The 15,890-nt window shown below is 44.0% G+C and overlaps 1 protein-coding gene and 1 long non-coding RNA gene across 2 annotated transcripts in view; one reads left to right on the top strand and one right to left on the bottom strand.

Moving 5' to 3' along the window:
- LOC132004504 (uncharacterized) overlaps positions 1–15,890 on the bottom strand; it is a 167,941-nt gene that overhangs the window by 28,271 nt on the left and 123,780 nt on the right. The gene's annotated exons all lie outside the window — the stretch shown is intronic.
- CLNK (cytokine dependent hematopoietic cell linker) overlaps positions 1–15,890 on the top strand; it is a 168,876-nt gene that overhangs the window by 48,845 nt on the left and 104,141 nt on the right. The gene's annotated exons all lie outside the window — the stretch shown is intronic.

Here is a 15,890-nt window from a genome sequence, read left to right as displayed (position 1 = left end):
GCCCATCCTATTGGCACCACGTGAGTAGGTTCTGTCTGCTTCTTGCATAGGCATCTTTCAGCCCAGTGACATCCCTGCCATTGGGAAGGGTGTGGAGTGGTTATAAAAGTTCAGAGTAGAAAGGTAGCAGCACTCCTGGTCTTCAGTGAACTTGCAGGCACCCAAGAGGGTATCGTGGTCCAGGGGGAAGAGCTCCAGTTGTAGGGTCGGGTGCTCCCGGCTCGGGCATACCACCCCCACCAAGCTGCTCATCTCATGTTGCTCCCCTGCAAACCTCAGTTACATGGGGAGTAAGAGTCAAACGAGAGAGTGTGGGTGACAGGTCACAGATCACCTGGCCCATAGTACATCCTCAGGAAAGTCTGGGTTCTATCAGATCCCAGGAAAGCCCCAACCCCATAGCAAAGACAGTGAAGATGGTAACAATAGTGAACAGCCCAAAGACCCCGCTCTCAACCTGAGGACCTGCGGGCCTCAATAACAAAGCCTCAGTTATAGAAACAGAGTTCCAGATTTCTGTTGGGAGTTGCCTGGCCGAATTTGTTTCTTTGAGCCTAAGTTTAAGGTATTTAAAAAATACTATTCAGTTTCATGATATGTGATAGTGCAAAAGTGGCAAGAGTATGGAAAGTGGTAGAAATAATGAAGAATTTTTACATGAAAAGTGAATAAAAATCATGTCCTATGGTTCATGTGGCATGACTTTTTAATACTAGGAACATTCTGGAATATAAGCAGTGAGTATGTTTTGTTTGAGAAGTGTGGCCAACATGCACCAGCAGCAGTTACCAAGACACAAGGAAAGCGATTGTAGGACCCTGGGCTAGTCTCAGAGAGCTGCATGATAACGTGGCGGAGGAAGCAGATATCCCACAAATAGTCACAGGAAGGTCAGACATTCGGGATAGAAGTTGTATGTGTAGTATGTGTGAAGCGCTGTGCAGATTGCCAGCACAAAATCAGAAGTCCCCTACTTCCTCTTTGGCGTTCCTTCATATGCAGACCCCAGGAGAGCTGGGCATGTCGTCCGCAAACCCTTCATGGACCGGGAGACAGGCAAAGGTGAAGCGGGGTGTGGTAGAGGTCTGCTGGAGAGCCGTGAACAGATCCAAGAGGTACTTTAGAGGGAAAGTCTCTAAGATCGGGTAACAGATAGTAGCAGATGACTCCTGGACTCCTCTACTGCACAACTGGGTGAGAAAAGTTGCCATTTACAGAGCCAAAGAAGCCTGCAGAGATGGGCATTTGAAAGATGTGACTTATATATTGGGTATTTTAATTGTTAGATGCCTGTCAAGCATCCAGTAGGAGACATCAGATGATCAACCTCTTCAAGAACTATTCATGCATTCGGCTATATCTAATACTGCAACTCAGGTTGCGAATTAGGTGCCCACACACTGAGTGAGCCCTCGACTCAGTGAAAGAGGCTAACGGCTCCAACAAAAAGGCCTCAGAAGCAGACACATTTGAATCCCCACTCCATTGTCCATTAGCTGTGCGACATCTGAAGGACAATTGGGAAAATCCTTCGGCTTTTTGAGCTTCACTAAAAAGCAGAAATTATCCCTCTGTTACAGAGTGGCTTCAAGAATGAAAAGAGATCGAAAACTTTCTAATTGCCAGGCGTTGTCATTGAATGCATTCCTCTTTTGCTTCATTTCCCTCTTTCTCCTCTATCGCCCCATTACTTGGTGATGAGGCTGAGGGGAATTAATATTAATGTGTAATTAAAATCATTGATTTAGTTATCTAATGTTGAAGGGTTTTGGTTTGGGTTTTGGTTTTATTTATTTTTGCTTTACTCCAAGTTCCTGACTATTTCATACAGATAGACCAATCAATAAATTGGTAGATACAGACACAGAGAGGGAGAGAGATGATGGATAGATAGCAATAGATGGGATCTATCCATGTAGATCTATTTAGACACAGATACATAAACAACAGGGACACAAACCAAATGTTCTTATCTTACTGTCAGACAACATGGTGATCTGAAAAGTTTCTACCTCCCTGTAATTGTGATTATTCCTCTCTGGCCATTTCATTTCCTGTTCTTGCATCTGAGCACCTGCCCCAGTGGGGATGTCTGTCTCCCCTCCACTGGCCTCTAGTTTCCAGCCTCTGCTTTACCCTCTGCTGCCTGTCCAACCACAGAACACAATTAAACGACTTCCCCTGGAAGGCAGCTAGAGCGCTCGGCCTTTGTGTGAGAGGATGCCTACTTCAGGCAGCTTGAGAATGCGTTTCCATCAATGTGTTCTGGGCAGGGATCCCTCAGACGGTTCTTATGTCCTGCGGGTTTATCAGGAGCTGACCTCATCATGTTGACCCCAAGACAACCAGACACCAGGAGAGAAGGCTTTCATTATGCCATGATGGGAAGTGACAGTGGATCAGCAAATGCTGATTCCCTAAAGTAGCTCTTGCATTTGATGTGATACAGTAGAGGATAGGGATATCTTTTCTTGAGCTTCTCCTCTGTACTTTCTGTAATACCTTTATTACCACGCTTATTCACATGCCCATCCATTCATTCATTCATTCACTCAGCAAATGTGCCTAGAGTTAATTGTACATGGAGATAAACATTACCCTCCATTCTCTTGCCTGTTTAAGGGGCCATCCATGATAGCATACATAGGACAATAGTGCCTGCCTGGCTTGCAGTATGTACCCCATAAACAATACAGTACTGGTGTAATTGCCAAAGAAAAGTGTGAACTTGTGATTGAGTGAAAGGATGGATTAAACAATGAATGAGAAGGAAGGATGCTCAGTCCGGCCTATGAGATTGTGGATCATGTGGGTGGGAAATGGGAATGAGGCATGCTTGTGAAAGGAAGATAAACATCCCCACTCCCACTGTGTTGCTATAATTAGTTTTATTGTCTCCTCCCTTCCTCAAGTTCACAGTCTATTTGGAGAGAGAGTGTCTCCATAATTTCTGAATCTGAAACCCATAGCACAAAGCTCAGCATAGATCTATGCGAGAAAAAAGTCAGGGCAGCACTGAGGTAGGGGCTGGATAGATCCCAGCTCCACCACTACCACCTGCAAGACCTCGAGCCTCCCGGAGCCCTGGGATCTCCACGTGTTCCTTCATAAATGATGGTCATGAAGGCCTCTCCCTGCTTCTCTCTCAGAGGGGTCACAGAGTCCAAAGAGATAAATATGTGTCATACTAAGTTGTCAACCACCAAGCACACTTGCTCAGAGGAAGTTGTTCCTTATTCTGTCAGCATACAGAAGTAAAATGAATATGAAGCAAACCACATCCAACACAGATGCACAGTGTTGAATTGGCATCTACAAGGCTGAGGAATTTTCACAGAAAATAACCCAACTCCTGGAGTGAGAGGGTAGTGAGACTATTCCAGTGTGTCCCTTAATTATTGTGAGTCTTTCCCACTTGGGACCCCCAACCCTCGGAGGTCTTCTGGTCCAGTGCTTCTCAGACACTTTGCATGGACTGGGGATTGCTGGCAGCATCAAAAGCACAGGGAAGGGTTTTTCTATTTTCAAATATTTTATTAAATATTTCTGAGGCATTGAAAAAACTGAGTTCCCAGGTCTCCCTTGTGCAGGCTCTAATTCTGAATTCTTGAGATAGACTATGACTATCTGTTTATACAAGACCTTCTCAGTGGGCAACTAGGGTTAGGGACCACTGACCTACTCACCACCATGTTCCTCATCCTTTTCTGCTCTACAGCTTGGAAGATGTTGCCCCAAACCTACTTGGGCTTGCGAGACACTGACTTCAGGTGGGGGCAAGGGGTGTCCTCATAGATAAAGGGGAAAACTCCCTGAGTTGGCTGCAACTCCAAACCTTGATTTGAGGTTTTCTAGACCCAAGCGTCCCCTCTCATGACTTTGAGAGATGGCAGCGCTTCCTCTCTCCTGCTGGGTCTGTGCCTACTTCCTGTTCCTGGTACAGGTGAAACAGCAGGGGACCTCCCAAGTGAACACTCTGTTGCTCTGTGCCTTGGATCTCAGATTGCCAGTATGTCCTGAGAAGGTGAGCCCAGTATGTCTCAGGACATATTGGCAATCTGAAATCCAAGGCACAGAGTTGTCTCCGCTGAAGAATGAGGAGACAGGGGTCAAGAGCACACAGTTTGTCCAAAAGAGCTGGGAGCTGGGTCCATCTTCACCTGCCTCCAAAACCCCTCTGCCTCTCAGGGGTTCACCCACTGCTCTATTCTGCAATGTCTCAGGCATCTTTCTGTAAGTTGTCCTATCCTATGAGCAACTGAGAAACAGACCCTGCCTTTTCAGAAACTTAACATGAAATCAGAGAGAAGGGAAAATAGTAAATCATCTCACAAATGAATATTTAGACATGAGAAGTCCAAGGGTAACTTATAAGTAGAGGAGAAATGAGAAATTGTGAGAGACAGCTCTCGGGAAGAACAATGGCACAAAGCTCTCCCTATGATGCAGGTAAAGAAACTGAGGCACAGGGGTCAAGCAGACTGCTCAAGAAATACATAATCAGTGAGTAACAGAACTAAGATTCAAGCCCAGACATGTCATTAAGGTATAAATCTATAACCATGAAGTCAGGAAATTGCTGAAATACAGTTATAAGAGCCATATTATGAAATGTTATGCAGCCATCAAATATGATTTCATGGAGGTATATTATGCACATATTTTCTACCAAAGGAAAAAAAATTTACTTGTGTGTGTGCTATAAGTCAGAATATGTCAAGATCTGTATTGTATGATTTTTATTTTCTTATTTTTCCTTATTTATTTTTCAATTTTCTACAATGTCCATGCATTATTCTTTTTAAGATTTTATTTATTTATTTGCAAGCATGGGGAGGGGGAGCAGCAGAGAGAGAGGGAGAAGCAGACTACTGAGCAGGGAGCCCAATGCAGGACTCAATCCTAGGACCCCAGGATCATGACCTGAGCCTAAGGCAGACGCTTAATCAACTGAGCCAACAAGGCATCCCCATGCATTATTTTTGTAATTAAAATGTTATATAAATAAAAACCTAAGAACCAAATTTTTTAAAAAAGGAAAGGAAAGAGGGAAGAATGAGGGGCTGATGCTCCAGTTTTTGAAGAAAAAAAAAAAAAAAAAGAACTTCGTGTGAATAAACTCAAGGCCACTCAAGAGAATCAGTGGAACTAAAGACAGGCTGATGCTGGTCAGTGAAGCAGAAACAAGAGCAAAAAGGAGAATGAGAAACAGAAGGGTAGAAGCACAAGCAGGAGCTTGCTATTCAAATTCTGTTCTTCTTAGAGATAAAAATCATCACCATCATTGTCAGACTATTGCCCTCAAAGAAATCTTCACTCCATGGATGTAGAATTTGAGGTCTGGGGCTCTAAGGCAACTTCCCCCAGACTTAGAAGGGATCAGAGCTGGCCCCAAAGACCACAGCGGAAAAGACATGCTCTCTGGGAAAAAACCCTGTCTGTGAGGCTGGTGCCACCACCTTCTAGCTGGACCAGACAGACAAATCAAGGATAAGAATAACCAATCCAGTGCCCAAAGATCTCCACAAAGCATCAAATAAATGAGCAGCTGAAATTGTGTGCCTAGTATAGAGCAGGTCGCAAGTGTAGCTTCTTTTCCTAGTCTAGATGACCCCTTCCCCCTTCCAGACAGGAAACCTCCCCCAAACCATGTTAGTCCTCAGCTGTGTCAGTGGAAGTCTGACCAGTCATACAATGAAAGAAGGCTTGGTTTGGGTGCCTCTCTGACTCTGTCTATCTCTTGTCTGTTCCCCCAGCCTGGCTGTCTCTCCCATCTCTGCCTCTCTCTCTGCCTCCATCTCTCTCTCTGTCACAGAAGCACAGGCCTCCACACATGCATTCTTAGTCCAATAAATGCCTGGCATTCTTCATTTCCAAAGTTCATAAAGGATGTCACTGGATCTAAAAGAAATGATGAACTGGGAAGAGGGAATAAGCCCAGAAGAGCCAAGCTAAGTGTAGAAGCAGTGAGAAAAGCAAACACAAATTGTTCAAATTAACTTGCGGCTGTGTCAGCCTGTCATGTTTGCCTCCAGGCTCCCCCTTTAAACACAGAACACCTCCCCTCCAGGGCCGGGCACCACCATGCTTTTTAACTACATCAGCTAACGTTTCCCTGTAACAGCAAGTCTCAAATCCTGTCAGACATCCCCAGGGCTGGGTTGACTGGTTTGTCCAAAGCCTTGCGTGGCTTTACGACTCTATATGCAGGAGATCTTCATGTCAAAGGCATCTTGGAGCCACGTTCTTGGTGTATCTGGGATTTGGGAGCTGGAAGCTCATTCACATTCACAATATTACGGTGGGTATTATCCTCCTGCCCAGGAAAACTACTGCAATTCATTCTACTTGGAAACCACCAAGAAAGACATTGCACTCTTTGTTCTATAATCAGTGGAGTTGAACAAAGGAATATTTGAGACCTGACTGGATTCACCACCAGCTGGGTTGGACATATGGGGCTGGTCACTCTCCCTCCATAGGGTAGTTCTCTCAGCTCACACAAGGAGTTTGGATGGAGTCACCATTTCCCAAAGTGTGTTCCTCCAAGATTCTTCAGACAAATAAAATGGGTTGTTTCTTAACCGAGTAATATGGGAAGGAGGAGAAGCCCTCTCTCTTGCTTATTAGCATGTAAAAGTTACTAAGAAGTCCTGCTGGAATGATGCTATGTTTACTATCCAATGGGCTAACCCAAACAACTGGACATTAGGTTCCTTCTCCTTGTGCAAAATCTATTATTTAACATATCTTGATATTAGGGTCCAGCATTACACATTAGTGCATCCCTGTCCCAGCATTGACTGATGTCCCTCCAACTCTAATATCCTAAACTGTTTGAAGGATATAAATCTAAATTATGCAAGCTAATTACTTCTCTACCTGTGGGTGAGGAATAAAGAAAGAAACCCAAAATGCTGGGCTGCTCCATTCGCTGGGACATGCACATCTCCACATTTTAACTTAAACACATCTTGCTTAGTGTGACATCTAACCTGTTTCTTCCCCTCTTCCAGTATACCTTGTTACACTGTAAGTCTGGACATCAGCATCCTGACTGAGGATCCCACGTGGGCTTGCGGTCCCCTCTGGTGACAGCTTCAGCTCCATGTCACAGCATTCTGTCTGAGTTGGAACTGCTTGTTCTCTTGGCCATTTCCAATACTAAACTCAGAGTCTCTAGAAGTCACAGCACCAAGTTTGTAAATATTGTATCACTATGTGCCTGACACTTAGAATAATGTCCAAAATCAGTTGAGTGTTTAGAATATGTGAGGCACCATCTTATTTAGTCCTTTCAAGTATCCAGTGACGTAGATACTGGTACCACCTTTGATGTACAGACGAGCAACCCGGGGCTCAGAAATGTGTAGTGACCTTTCCTAAGTCCACACAGCTATAAGGTTTGAGGCTAGAATTTAAACCCAGGCTATCAGACCCTGAAACTCTTGCTCTTGCCACCATATTCTGCTGCCCAGAGGCACTGATGAGATGTTCAACAAATACGTATTGAAAGGAGAAAAGCACAAAACTTTATTCAAGGAACTTTCTATAAGGGGGTACTTTTCTGATTCTGCTACCTCTGTATCTTGGGGTTAATAATATGTTAACCCTCTCCAACCCAAAAATTAATCCCTAAAACCCATAGAGGGACTTGTTAAGTCAGGGGCTCATTAAACCAACGAATGTGTTGAGTTTAGGAGGATCCATTCTGGATTCTCTGGAATGAGAATTGTATATAGTATATATCTTTTAAATAACCCATTATATTTGTTTACTACGTATCTTTTAAATATTTTAACAACTCTGTTAAGGTATAAGATACATAATAAAAATCATTGAATTGTACATTGAAAATAGATGAATGTCATAGAAGAAATTTGCTATGTATTTGTACTGAGGTTCCCTCCATCAAACCATGACAAGGGTTTTGGGGTTCTTTGGGGGGGTTTGTTTGTTTGATTATGTTGTGTTAGTCACCATACAGTACATCATTAGTTTCTGATGCAGTGTTCCAAGATTCATTGTTTGCATAAAACACCCACAGATCCATATAATATATGCCCTCATTAATACCCATCACCAGGTCACCCCATCCACCCATCTCTTCCCCCCGAAACTCTGCTTGTTTTCCTTAGTCCATAGTCTCTCGTGGTTTGATCCCCCCTCTGATTTCCCCCCTTCATTTTTCCCTTCTTTCTCCTAATGTCCTCCATGCTATTCCTTGTGCTCCATATGATGGATGACTTTCTCTGCTTGACTTATTTCACTCTGCATGTTCTCCTCAGATCCCCTCCATGTTGATGTAAAAGTTGGGTATCCTTTCTGATGGAGGCATAATACTCCATCGTATATATGGACCATATCTTCTTTATCCATTTGTCTGCTGAAGGGCATCTCAGCTCTTTCTCCAGTTGTCAACATTGAGGTACATATGGCCCTTCATTTCACTACATCTGTGTCTTTGGGGTAAATACCCAATAGTGAAATCACTGGGTCATAGGGAAGCTCTATTTTTAACTTTTTGAGGAACCACCACACTGTTTTCCAAAGTGACTGCACCAACTTGCATTCCCACCAACAGTGTAAGAGCGTTCCCCTTTTTCCACATCCTCTCCAACACTTGTTGTTCCTCACCTTGCATAACAAGGGTTTTGAATCCAAAATCATGTTCTTTCTCAATAAAGAACCAGCAGTGTGGTGGAGACATCTTTGCTGTGGTGTGAAGGCCCATTTCTGCCGCACACTTTTTTGACGTCGGATTATAAGAAGACCCTCTTCATGGAGTCATGGCCCTCACACCTGTTACAGCTATTTCTGAGCTGTAATAGCCAGTGGCATCTAGTGAATTGTGAGCTCTCAGAGGAGGACAAGAGGAAGCCAAGAATGAACAAAATAACATAAATGTCTAGAGAAGGGGCTTAAAATCTGGTGACCCAAGTTTGCTTTCCAACATTATCCCTTTTGCACTGGGTGACTATGAACATCAACTTTCTGGGTTGAGCTGGATTCCAGGCTAGCTCTGTGCCTAACATTCTATATGGCCTTTTCCAAATAAAGGGGTAGCATTCACAGACATTTAAGTATTTTCTACTCCTGGAAATCTTTTCAGTGCCTAAAATGTCAGGACTCAAATTTCCAAGTAAAACCTTTTCTCTTCTTTCTTTTTTTTTTTTTTTTTTTTGTCTTGCCTCTAAGCAACTATTGTTCCCAAACCACTTGCTTTTATGATCTAGACTGCAAATACCAAGTCCTGTTTTGCCAAGATGAAAGAGTGATTGGAGAACCATTTAACAGTGTACATTTTCTCAGCATCTCAATCACAGAAATACCTGGGATAAACGGCTCAGTGCTGATCCGCTGTGAAAATTTGTGCAGTGTTCAATTACCCTTACAATTGTTCATCTCTTACCTGTGGAGCCCCAATGTTAACTTATGGGACAATGGGCTGCCATTGGGAATTTTTTTTTCCTGCACACAAAAGAAGTTCACAGAGAAGTCAGGGACCTCAGACCCCACCTCAAAAATGAGCCGTCCTTTGCTTTTCAAAATGTGCATCATCCTTTCCTTGACATTTTGTTTTTAATATCTTCCTGGAGAGGACAGAATAATAACAGTGAATCTGACATTGGCTTATGGCATCTGAGGATAGAATTAATTCAAGGGTTAGATATGCCAGTGGCTAACATTTGTGGGTCTTCAGACATGTGGCGCACTTCTGGCAGCAGCTCGCCCTGGCAAGGATTATGCCTTTGACTCAATAGACCCTAAAATGGAAAGGCCCAGTGACACTTAGCTTTCTCATGTTTGGTTGTAGACTTATTCATCCAGTCCTTATTCCACAAATGCTTCATAAATATCAATTATCTGTCAGTAACACTATTTGAGGCTAGGAATTCGGAGCCATACAAAATAGGTCCCCGCCCTCAAAATCTCCCTGCCTGGAGATGTGTTGCTATTATTCTGACCACTCCAGGATGTTTCTATCCTGTCTCAAGGGACAGACAGGCAAGCAAGCCGACAGTTCCAGCACACTATGGTCAACATGATGAGAGCTCTAGGTGCCGAGCACCATGAGAGCCTGGCGATGGGCCATCTAACAGGTGGGGTGGGCAGGACATGTTCAAGAAGGCTGAAGGGGATCTTGGTTTTCAAAGATGAGTAAGAGTGCAGGCTGATGAAGTGTGGGGGAACAAGAGAAACTCCATGGTTATACCTACTACACACAGGGGCTAGTGACTTGATGGGAAAATGCAAGGAGGCAAACATGAAGGATGGAGAAAGTCCAGCCGAGGAGCTCCAGATATAATCAATGACCGTTCTTTGACAGTTAAGTCAGCGCCTGAGGGAGGAGACTTTATGAGAGGTGTTAATCTAAACAATCCAGGTATCAAAAACTCGCTGAAAAGGATAAAGCAATTGGTCCCCCCAAAGAGGCACAGATTCCTAGTAAAACAGTGCATCTCAGAAACAGAGGTATCTCTGGCTATTGCCTGGCTGCAGGGCTTGGTACGTGGTCCTCTGTTTCTGGACTTCAAGTCTCTTCTTTGCATGAGGAGCTGTGAGCTCTAAGGTTCTGAGACGAGGGGGGTGGTGTAAGAAAAGGGGGGTGCTTGCTCAGTGCTCGTTCTGTATCCCGACACACAGCATCTCCCACTCACATGTGACGACCAAGGGGTAGGGAGTGTCCAGGCCACAGATTTCTCACATTCTCGTGTAAGAAGAAAACCAAGGATTGTTGTTTAGGCACCAACCCCCCCCCCAACTTCTTGTACCATTTAGTATCCATGAGTGACTATTAGGACAGGGTCTTCTGGAAAGAATTCTGGGCTTTAGCCCAAATAGTAAGTTAGGCTGGCAGCTCCCACTTACGGGGCTCAACCTCCTTGGGGTCCCCAGGTATGGTATTCAACCCCTTAGCCTCCGTTTCATTATCTCCAAAATGGGGGAAAGAACCCCAGTAGTCTGAGATTTCCTGAGACCCTACATGTGAAGCACACAGCACACTGCTGCGTTTAAACACCTTTGTATTTGTTTGTGTTTTGATGTTCGTTTTTTGAGGGTCATGGAAATCTATTCCAACCCATTTATAATGCTGAATACCCTCTGTCCTTTTTCTATTTCTTTTTTTTTTTTTAATCCCTGTCACAGTCTACTCCCAAACCACCCCCTTCTCTTTCTCTCTCTCTCTCTCTCTCTCTCACACACACACACACACACACACACACACACACACACCTGTGTTTCCTACAGAAATAAAGCTAATTCTAACAATGAATTACTGAGGTCATTTTCACACAGAGAGCGGCCGAGGTGCTCTGAGAAGGTGCTCTCTTTCCTCATAACGTTTAATTTTATTTCCGACAAGGTATTGACCACACTGTTTTTACCCAAACACAGTCTCAGAGATTCCATCTGTCTGTACTGATGTCTCTTCCCAGTCTGCTAGGGACAGCTCAGGAGTCTGGCCAGTTTAAAAACACAAAGTTTCGGGGTGCCTGGGTGGCTCAGTGGGTTAAAGCCTCTGCCTTTGGCTCGGGTCATGATCCCAGGGTCCTGGGATCGAGCCCCGCATCGGGCTCTCTGCTCAGCAGGGAGCCTGCTTCCTCCTCTCTCTGACTGCCTCTCTGCCTACTTGTAATCTCTGTCTGTCAAATAAATAAAATTTAAAAAATAAAATAAAATAAAAACACAAAGTTTCTAAAACCAGGGCCAGTTTATTTTCCTTAACACATGTTTAGAGTGTTTGGTTCTAATTTAGCGTGAAAAGCCTCCAGCAATCACTCCAGGGAGAGCTGGGTGGTGGTTAAGTGAATGGTGGCCTTTGGTCCACAGGTACGGGCCCACCTGCAGGCACCATTCAGGGGAAGGACAAATCCCTTCTGGAAGCTCAGCCCAGCTGAGTTCAGGGAACCTAGAACATAGATAGAGCTCCTCGTGGCTCTTCTATGGACAAGGACATCACAGCCTAGGGCATTCACTGATGAGGGATCAAAGCTGAAGGATACTGCCAATATGCGATTTTCTCCTGGAACTTCTTCTAAGTAAACTTATTTAGTCATACGTTACATGTCATCCATTTCAAGCATATGATTCAATTTTCTTTAGGAAGTTTAGCAGCTTGTGTAACTATCACCATACGTCAGCTTTAGAACATTTAGAACATCTCAATTAGATGTCTCACCCCCTTTCACTGTGAATCCCAGTCCCCAGCTCCCACCCTTTGCTCCAGGAAACCACTAATCTACTCTCTTTGGGGCTAGATCTTTTCTGGGTTTGTCCACGGTATACTAGGTGGATTCCTGTGCCCAGCTTCTTCTACTTCACATATTTTTGAAGTTTGTCCAAGTTGTGGCGTTTGTAATGGTTCACTCCTTTTTATTGCTAAATAATATCCCATTGCATGAATGATGCCACATGCCATCTGTCCACTGACCCAGCAGTGGGCTTCATTCTGGATGCTAAGGAAGAATGCTGCTAAAATCATCCCTGGGCAAGTCTTTGTGTGGTTCTATATCGTCACTTCTCCTGGGTAGACATTCAAATGTAGACTTGCGGGTCATATGGTACACTGGTGTTTACATTTCTAAGAAAATGCCTCCAGAATCTTGATTCTTGTAAGCTTGTTTGCTCTCCCCTTCCTAACTAAAAGGCCAGTGATTCTAGCACAAGGACAGTACCCTGCTCACCCCTTCTCTCTACCTCCTTACAGCCCAGGATGAAAAACATAAAACAAAAACAAAAACCAAAGCTGTTCTTTCTCTCCTGGTGATACACATAGTGGAAGAGATGCAAAGGGTTGAAACCCAAAGGAAGCCTATCAGGGGAGGAAGAAAGTTGTTCTGCTCTCTCCCATTCTCTTTTCCGTATGGTACAGGGCAGACAGAGGTTACAGGGAAATCAAGCTTCAGATGGTAGTCTTGGCTCATAAATCACTAAAGTCTTTATCTTTAATGCTCTGGGCAAACGCTAACTATTACCTAATTGGAATTTAATTTACTGAAGAGTTTGGGTACCTACTAAGTGCCTTGCTCAGAAAAAGAAGTGAGTAGGGAAGTAATTTCAATCGAAGAGTACCCTCTGTCCTTCATCAGCTTGCATCACCAGTGATGAGAAACCTATCATTATAATCACTCATCGCGGTGTAGTTCAGGAGGGGGTTGTGGATCGGCTCTCCTCCTCGGCTCACATCAACCCTGTTGACAAAGAATTCCTTCCCAGGGGATAAAAGAGAAGGGGATATTTGAACTTGGACGTGCCCCGGGCTTAGATCTCCTCCAGCTACAAAGGAGAGATGCTGGGATTGATCCTGAGTACAGGGAGACAAGTAGTGAAGTCATCCGCATATTTTTGAGGGGATAAAGGAGGCACACTGATTTATGAACACTTTAGGACTTGGGACAGGGAGGGGAGGAAGGAAGCCCAGTTCTGTGGGACTTTTATTCCTTCTATGTTCCTATACTTGAAAGGAGAAGAGAATCAACTTTTACTGGGCACCCAGCCTCACAACACACCTACTAAGACATCACTATTGTTGCCACTTTCGAGATAAGAAACTGTGGCTCCGAGCAGTCTAATCATTGCCCCAGGCCAGAAACCTGGAGTCTAATCACAGCTGTGCTCTGTACCAGCCATTGACGACACCAAAGCTGAGCTCATTCTGTCCTAGGACACTGTAAGTGGTTATCCTTCTGGTAAACTTTAGTAAACATTTAACCAACAGCTCCTGAGATAAATGCACACAATTTGCTATAAATGTTACAGATAACATGGGATGTACAGTATGCAATTTACAGATAATAGTGAAATACACAGCACTCTTTAAATTTCCATGGTGCCAATTGATTCTCACAAATGATTTCACTGATTTGTGTTGTACTCTTATATCCCTAACCAACCCATGGTTGCAATGACAAATGAGTACCATTCTCACATCAATATTGACTGAAATCTTCCTTTGCATGAATGAGTAAAACAGAAAGAAAACAACAAAGAAATCTTCCAGAACTTCACTTGTCAGTAATGTGAGTAACTTCTCTGCTATATCCAGTTTTGAATACCGGAAAAATATCTCCTCAATTTCGGTGTATTCATGATATTACAACTATAGACATGACACACTTTTTTTTTTAAGATTTTATTTCTTTGAGAAAGAGAGACAGCATGAGTAGGGGGATGGGCAGAGGAGGAAGGACTCTGCAGGGCTCCAACCCAGGACCCTGAGATCATGACCTGAGCGGAAGTCAGATGCTCAATCAACCAAGCCACCCAGGTGCCACTGACATGACATACTTTTTTTTTTTTTTTAACTGTCAGGGACAGTATTTTTTTTTTTTTTAGATTTTATTTTAAGATTTTATTTATTTCTTTGACAGAGATCAGAAGTAGGCAGAGAGGCAGGCAGAGAGAGAGGGGGAAGCAGCCTCCCCGCCAAGCAGAGAGCCCAATGTGGGGCTCTATTCCAGGACCCTGGGATCATGACCTAAGCTGAAGGCAGAGGCTTAACCCACTGAGCCACTGAGGCACCCCATGACACACTTTTAAATTAAAGCTGCTTTATTAACATTTTTCTTCATTTTCTTGAGTTAATCTAGCAACAAAGCAGTAAGCAAACACTGACTTACAGCATGTGTAAAGTTCTGTGGTATAAATGCTCCCACAGTGGCCAAAGTCAAAACCAGCTTGAGGTCACTAAATGCAGAATTGGGAAGAAGGCACATGTTTCCACCACATGGATACAATAGACGTGAAGAGCATCAAACCACAGGTGATAGAAAATGTAGGAAAATAATTAGGAAGGGATATGTTTTGAGTACTTATTACCTTTGATTGTACTACAATTTATTATAATTGTATATAATTTAATTTTTAACAAGTCATTTACCATCTGGCTCTCAAATTCCTACCATGGTTAACAATCAGCCCCACTGTGTAGTGTAAATGCACTCCAGCACATCACCAATAGCCCCTGGTGACCCCCCTCACCCTCTCCCACCCCATGCAGGTCTGATTTGGAAGGTCTCCTCAATTCCTAACATTTTACAGCTGGAGAAATAAGGTCTGGAAATAGCAAGCATGCCATGAGGCAGAGGCTGAGTGAGAAAAACTAACATTTTCTCTCTTCTCCAGCCAGTGTGGTGGTTACCACTGAGAGTTCCCCAGGCCCCCACCAGCTCTCTGTTTCCTCTGGAATCCTAAGCACAACTAGCTCAGTGCTCCAGTGGGACAAAACATCTCCAGGAGGCCATCAAAGGCAAAGCCAAAGGGTTAGAACAATAATGCAAAATGGAATAGGGAAAAACATGAAATGCTGGGATGCTTGCTTTTTGAATGGTTTCCAGGGGAGCCAGCATTAAGGAGAAATTAACTCTGTGGATGAGGTTGGGAGAGGCGATGGGGAAGAATACCATAGAGTCTCAGCCACCCGCTACAAGGGTGATGAAACCTCCCTGGTCCCTCACCAGCTTGTTGTCCTCATGGTCCCGGGTCTCAGCTAGCATCAGTTCCTATCTGGGTTACTTCAATCACTTCCCCAAAGATCTCCCCACTTTCACCAAATCTGCCAGAAGTCCAGCTATTCTTCACACATCAGTCAGTAGATCCTACAGAAACATACTTGACATCACTGTGTTCTTCTGTCCAAGACCCCGCCTTGACTTCAGTTTTCTTGGAGCTTAAAGCTGAGATCTCTCAATGACTAGGGCCTTACCCCATCTGCCTTCACTCCCCCAAGGATGGGAACTCTTAGATGGTCTTCCCAATCCACCTTCTCCCCTGCCGTGCTCACTCCTGTTCAGACATGCTGGCCTCCTCACCTTGACCCAACTGCTTAGCCATGTACCTGCTGTCACCTTCAGGCTGTTCCTTCAGGCTGTCACCTCCACTGTCCC

This window comes from Mustela nigripes, chromosome 1 (assembly GCF_022355385.1).
Source record: "Mustela nigripes isolate SB6536 chromosome 1, MUSNIG.SB6536, whole genome shotgun sequence".
Classification (NCBI taxonomy): domain Eukaryota; kingdom Metazoa; phylum Chordata; class Mammalia; order Carnivora; family Mustelidae; genus Mustela; species Mustela nigripes.
Note: the sequence above shows the minus strand (reverse complement) of the source record. Positions and strands in the feature narration are given on the sequence as shown.